The sequence below is a fragment of the Entelurus aequoreus genome, linkage group LG08 (assembly GCF_033978785.1).
Source record: "Entelurus aequoreus isolate RoL-2023_Sb linkage group LG08, RoL_Eaeq_v1.1, whole genome shotgun sequence".
NCBI classification, from domain to species: Eukaryota; Metazoa; Chordata; class Actinopteri; order Syngnathiformes; family Syngnathidae; genus Entelurus; species Entelurus aequoreus.
The window spans coordinates 40,630,067-40,637,063 of NC_084738.1; the positions used below are offsets into that span (position 1 = coordinate 40,630,067).

The 6,997-nt window shown below is 38.2% G+C and overlaps 1 protein-coding gene across 1 annotated transcript in view; it reads right to left on the minus strand.

Moving 5' to 3' along the window:
• Positions 1-3,580: 3,580 nt before the first annotated feature.
• Positions 3,581-6,997, minus strand: part of llgl2 (LLGL scribble cell polarity complex component 2) — a 113,789-nt gene continuing 110,372 nt past the window's right edge. Inside the window, 1 exon segment of the mRNA XM_062056476.1 lies at positions 3,581-4,715. The gene's annotated coding sequence lies outside the window, so the exon portion shown is untranslated.

Below are 6,997 nucleotides of genomic sequence, written 5' to 3' on the forward strand. Positions count from 1 at the left end.
GTTTCCAGTCAGTTCTTTCTCACTGTTGTCACTCTTAATGAGCTCCCCCTTATCGTCTTCTTCCTCCTTCACATTCTCATCATTTTCCACCGCTGTTGCCGCTTCTGAGTTTATAAGGTCACTCTCCAAATACTCGCTTAGTGTATCTTTGTATTTGTTCTTCATTTTGGTCTTGGAGAGGTCTTGTTTTTTGTGCTCCATCAGGACTGTTTCCCCCTAACTTGGTTCCATTTGTATGTTTGTCTTTCAGGTTTGGCACATTTTTTTTGCTGTTAAATTTCCAATGGTGCTCCATAAATTGAGGCCGGAATGCTTTGGAATCACTTTGCCTCATATCACTTTGTTCATTTTCCTTTCTGGCCTCTTTCTGCTTCCTATTTTTCTGACTTTGTGGCTTTGCCCATGGCATAGCTATAAATGATCAGTTATATAGCTGCAGAATATATGAACAATAAGCTTGACAGGTTTGATGAAATGTTGACAAGCATCAATAGACAACCAGGTTCTTGGTTTGAAGGCATTACAGCATCTTAAGAAAAATGGTGAGGCAGTTAATTTGACATTTTAGATGAAAACTTGTGAATGTTTTATCAGATAGCAATACAATCCATTCCTGAGACCAGTCTAAAGCTGTAGAGCTTTTCTTCCTCAGAGTAAAGGATTGTTTCAGTGTAATATAGCTTACCAGGGTTCTTGGGTGAAACCAGGCAAAGCTGGTGTCAGGGTTTTCTGGTTTGTCTTGACTTGGATGAAGCAAAAGTATTATTCCAATAAGAAGAGTGCACATATACTCCCGACTGCTAGAAGACACACAAAAATGCACAAACCTTTGAATAATTCAGCACTTTCTGGCAGGTCCTTACAGTTCTACTGCTTTCATATGGTCAGTTGGTGAATGCATTGTAGGAAATGGGAGAAGTCCTGCTTGCAAAGATGAACAATGGACTAAGTGGTGGCTGTAGAGGTAGATTTCATCACTGGGGGCCTTAGGGGTTGACAACCTTTCACTAATTCATTTGGAGTTTGCTTTACGAAAGTTTTTCAAGAGATAAATGAAACCCTACCACAATATACCTCCCCAGACAGTCACGTAGCTCAACTTACAACCAACCTTTCATCTCAATAACTGCAATTTTAAATGGAACAAAATTATTGAACTACTATAAATTGTACATCTGCTAAACTGTTTAAATTATCCGCCTGACTCTCTCTTTACCTTAATTGAACAAGACAAACATCAATCTACACCTAGACAAAGCATGTTTTTTAATAGCAATATAATGTTGACAAGAGCTCAAATATCAAAACATATTTGGGGGACCACACTCATGGCAAGACCAGAAAATCCTGAATTGACTCAAGTTGTAATTCGTTTTTTCTTAACGCCTAGCCCACATCTTCAATTTTTTTGTGCTCATATACTGTTTCTCATAATGACCACTCGCCAGGAGTGTTGATGTGTTATATAATAGGTTTTCATTCTACTTTACCCTTGTGCAACCATTGGGGCCAAAATGGGCATTGTACGTGTACCCTATGTGATATGATAGTTCAGTTTGAAGGTTGGCCAGGGAGTTTTTTGTTTTTGATTGCAAAGTTGTTTGAATAGGATATTAAAATAAAGTATAAAAACATTTTCTCTTGAGACCTCTTTTGGTCCCATTGACTCAAATTATAGGTGCTATTTTCAACAGATGGTGATCCTGGTATATTGCAATGCTTTTTCCATGAAATCCAAACAAATCGCATTTAAAAAAAATATATATATATATTGTTTGGTAATAACCAGATGGCTCCAGAAAACGATGACACATAATTATCAGAGCTTTGATGAGCGTAAATTAGTTCAACTGCCATTTAAACACTGAAATTACATTTAAACACTGAAATGAAACGAATATAAATTTTGTCAGTTATATATATTCAACGTGGCATATAATATATATACTGTATATATGTGTAAAACGTGTGTGAAGTCAAACAATACCTGCCTGATTTCTCTCTGATTCTAGCTCAGTAGGCACTATATATCTTTTTAGTCTGATTGTCATGAATTATTGACCTGTTCAACGTTGTAATTACCTAACCTCAAATATTCCAATCTGCAACTTATTTCCTGAAATCCATCCATCAATCTTCTTTCGCTTATCCAAGGTCAGGTCACGGGGGCAGCAGCCTAAGCAAAAAGCCCAGGCTTCCCTCTCCCCAGACACTTCGTCCCGCTCCTCTCACGGGGTCCCAAGGCGTTCCCAGATCAGCTGGGAGACGTAGTCCCTGCAACGTGTCCCGGGTCTGGTCAGTCATGCTGTAAACACTTCCCCAGGGAGGCGTTTGGAGGGCATCCTGACCAGATGCCCAAACCACCTCAGCTGGCTCCTATCGATGTGGAGGAGCAACGGCTTCACTCTGAGCTCCTCCCGAATGACAGAGCTTCTCACCCCTATCTCTAAAGGAGAGCCCCGCCACCCAAAGGAGGATCTTGTCCTTTCAGTCATAACCCAAAGTTCATGACCGTAGATGAGAATAGGAACATAGATAGACCGGTAAATTGAGAGCTCAGCTCCTTTTTCACCACGACGGATCAATACAGGGTTCGCATCACTGCAGACGCTGCACCGAGCTGCCTGTCGATCTCACGATCCACTCTTCCCTCACTCGTGAACAAGACTCCGAGGTACTTGAACTCCTCCACTTGGGGCAAAGTCTCCATCCCAACTTGGAGATGGCACTCCACCCTTTTCCGAGCGAGAACCATGGACTCGGACTTGGAGGAGCTGTTAGTCATCCCAGTCGCTTCACACTTGGCTGCGAAACGATTCAGTGAGGGCTGAAGATCCTAGCCAGATGAAGCCAGCAGGACCACATAATCTGCAAAATATAAAGACCTAATCCTGCAGCCAGCAAACCGGATCCACTCAACGCCCTGACAGCGCCTAGAAATTATGTCCGTAAAATGTATGAACAAAATCGGTGACAAAAGCCCTGGCGATGTGCATTTTTTGAAAAATTGCATATATTGCATTTTCCCCATTATAAAAAACCCTCCCAAAAAACATTTTTGACAAGCACGGCACAAAACATAAAACAACAAAAACAACTTTATCTTGATAGATTTTAAGTTGTTAAAAGATGTTATGTGTTGAGTGTAAAAAAACCAAATGTTTGCTTAAGATTAATTATACACTTTTATGGGCGAGTCCCTTTCGGGTCCTAAGAGTAAGTGTGTAGTCAGTCTTTAGCTTGAGTAAATGGATGTCTCAAAGTGTTTATTTATCCTCTTGTAAATATTTAGTATAAGCGGGCTGAGTACTCATGCAAAGACTTCTGTGACATATACCTCTAACAGTTTGGCTTCGTCAAACCGGAAAACAAAGAAGAAATCCTTGATACATTTAACTTTGCATTGTTTTGGCCACTGGTTGAGAAGGAAGTGGGCACTTACCGTTCAGCTTGTTTGTTTTTCATGTAGGTTCCTGCCTACTTGTTAGTGCCATGGCAGTCCCTGGGCCCTTTAGCTTGGCACCATGAAGGGTCAAAATCAATGTGTACCTTCCACAAAATTAACAGACACCAATTTAGGGGATGAAACCGTCTTGTAATTAGACAAGAAAACAGCAGTCTGATATAACTGATTTAAAAAGGGGCTTAATCAATTCACTACAAAAATATATTCTAGGCTGACACTAAAATACCCAGCATTCTGTGACACAGTACCAAAATATTCTTGTACGATCTAAATAGCAGTCACCCCCAGTTACAACAGGCCATTAGCGACAGAATGATTAATTCATATATACAGTAAAGAAACTAAACTGTATACATAAATATATGAACATTTGACTACAATATCTCACAATTACATTCATCAATTACAATATACATAGTTAAAATGATTTACATCCACAAAGTGAGCATAAAAACCCAAACCCATAAAAAATTATTCCAAACTTCGGCACTATAAAATGTATTACAGCAGTGTCTGTGACATTTTACATACAAAAAAACTGTGTACCAAGTATGTGGAATAGGGTTGAGTGAAGCTGTACAGTGGTATTATTAATTCAGTGTTAAAATATGTGGCATCTCTAAACTGAGGACACGAAGGAAATGTGGAGTTCAATCTGTAAAGCACATCAACATTTGTATCACAAATGGTAAAACTATTTTTTTTAACATTCCAGTTGTTGAAAATGACATTTCTTTAAGATACGCCTGTGTCCAGACTGTAGGATGCAAGACACCCATTGTTGCACCTAACAGAGTATGAAGGCCATAAATGCCAAATTATTCTTTAAAGCAAAAGTCCAATTAAAATGGCATGTGATTTAAAAGATAATAGTAAAATAAGGCTGACAACCTAATGAAGATAATGAGCTACGTGTATACATAGCACATCACTGATTTACTGTGGCTAGAACTCAAGCAGAGAAAGAAAATAACTTCAGCAGTGGATTGAAAGGTTCTTGGCATGATGTAATGTTCTTGTCTTTTGTGGTCAGGGGTCATCGAGCAGGTTGTGTCTCTCAACTTCTGCATGCAACATATTTCTGGTCTCAATCCGGTTTGTGGTTCTTTTAGCATGGCCAAAAGTCCACACCATGTCTTCAGTATGTTGTAATACGGCGGAGAGTCCTTTGGATACATCAGTCCAAGAAGCGAGGGTAGTGTTTGTAAAAAAACAGATCTGCTTCTTCGCTGATTAAAAGTTCAATTGTCTGAATGGAAACAAATGGAAAGTAAGAAAATGTTAATTTCAATGTTTTTGGTGTGCACATATTCTAAGTGGGACTATTAAAGTATTCATTTTTTACCAAATTAATCAGTTTTCAAGTTAATTACCGTATTTTTCGGACTATAAGTCGCTCCGGAGTATACGTCGCACCGGCCGAAAATGCACAATAAAGAAGGAAATAAACATATATACGTCGCACTGGAGTATAAGTCGCATTTTAGGGGGAAATTTATTTGATGAAATCCAACACCAAGAATAGACATTTAAAAGGCAATTTAAAATAAATAAAGAATGTGAGTGTGAATGTTGTTTGTCTATCTGTGTTGGCCCTGCGATGAAGTGGCGACTTGTCCAGGGTGTACCCCGCCTTCCGCCCGATTGTAGCTGAGATAGGCTCCAGCGCCCCCCGCGACCCCGAAGGGAATAAGCGGTAGAAAATGGATGGATGGAAGAATAGTGAACAACAGGATGAATAAGTGTACGCCATATAACCCACAAATAACCAACTGAGAACGTGCCTGGTATGTTAACGCAACACATCATGGCAAGAGTCATTCAAATAACTATAACATATAGAACATGCTATACGTTTACCAAACAATCTGTCACTAAATCCGATAAAATCTTCCTCCCCGGTGTCGCCTCTGGTATGTACTTTCTTTCTGCTGCTCGATTGCCATTCTCTGCTGCATATTTCACTACGTCCAGCTTGTAATCTGCAGTATATGATTTCCTTTTCGGTGCCATTTTTGTTCAGTCCTTCTCAGTTTTTATAAGTTACCGCCAATGTTGATGTGATCCATTTTAATAGCTACGGCAGTAGCATATAGCAGTTAGCATCCCATGACCCACAATGCACTTCTGTCATGACCCTCCCCCGCCAAATTCTTATTGGTTGACATGTGTGTGACAATTGCTGCAATTTGCTTAGTCTCTTACACGAATGAGATAAATAATATTATTTGATATTTTACGGTAATGTGTTAATAATTTCACACATAAGTCGCTCCGGAGTATATGTCGCACCCACGGCCAAACTATGAAAAAAAAACTGCGATTTATAATCCGAAAAATACGGTAATCAGTTTTCAAGTTAATCAGGGTTATTCACCATTTTGAATTATGTCTGAAAAAAGCCAATTTTACTGTAATGTACTAACACAGTGTTTAACCGTTGTTGGGCCGCGAGCGCCACCAAACAATATGTTTTTATTTATTTATTTTCTTTTTCCTGTCGAGCTACTCAGGCAAATCATATTGTTGATGTAGATGCCCATATTTGCTGTACGGATTTACTTTACAAAAGAGAAGTGTGGGATACTTCTCGTTGCCTTATTTGTATTTGACTTTATTAAATGTATTATATAATTATTTGGCATAGACAGAGGGGATAGAAAGAAAAAAAGGAATATGTGATGTGTTTTATTCTAAAAAGTATATGTGTGATGTTACATATATTGTTTATGCCGGTAAAGGTATTCCTTGAGAATACAACCTGACACATTGTTTTGTACTACAAAGCATAATATCCTCTTCGAATCAAGACTGAAATTACACTTATTCCAGACAATGTATTTACTTTATTTTGGCTGTCTATTGTTTTGATTTTTTAGATTGACATCTGTAATTTTAAAGTGATACTTTTGTTTTATGTTGATTTAAATTTTCAATGTTTATATTGATCCCGATTTCTTTTTTTCTTTTTTTTTAACGGTGTCCTTGAGAGCCGAGCAAGGCACCTTACAAATAAAATAAGTATTATTTTACATGTTAACTTCCTGTGTGAAGGAAAGTGTTGAACAAAAATAAATCAATAAGCAAATAGGAGTTAAAAATACACTAAACAACCCATACTGTGTTAAAACAAAAATAGAAGAAATAAAATGTATAAATAAGGAATAGATAAATCAATAAGCAGATAGGAGTTAAAAATACACTAAACAACCCATACACTGTGTTAAAACAAAAATAGAAGAAATAAAATGTATAAATAAGGAATAAAACAATAATTAGAATTAAAGCTGCAAGCAGCGTTAAGAGGGCCCCAGCACCGCCATGCAACTCGGGGTTCACATTAGTCCAAAGGAAAGCATGACACATACCATCACGTCCTTCCCAATGCCCTGACCTAAATTCCTGGAAGATCAGAGCATGTGAAAGGAAGTTTTGACTGTTATAATTTTGTACCACAAGGAGGCGATGTTGGTGTCTATATCAACATTTAGTCATTATCAGACCCCAACCTTAAAGTACCAATATAGTGGA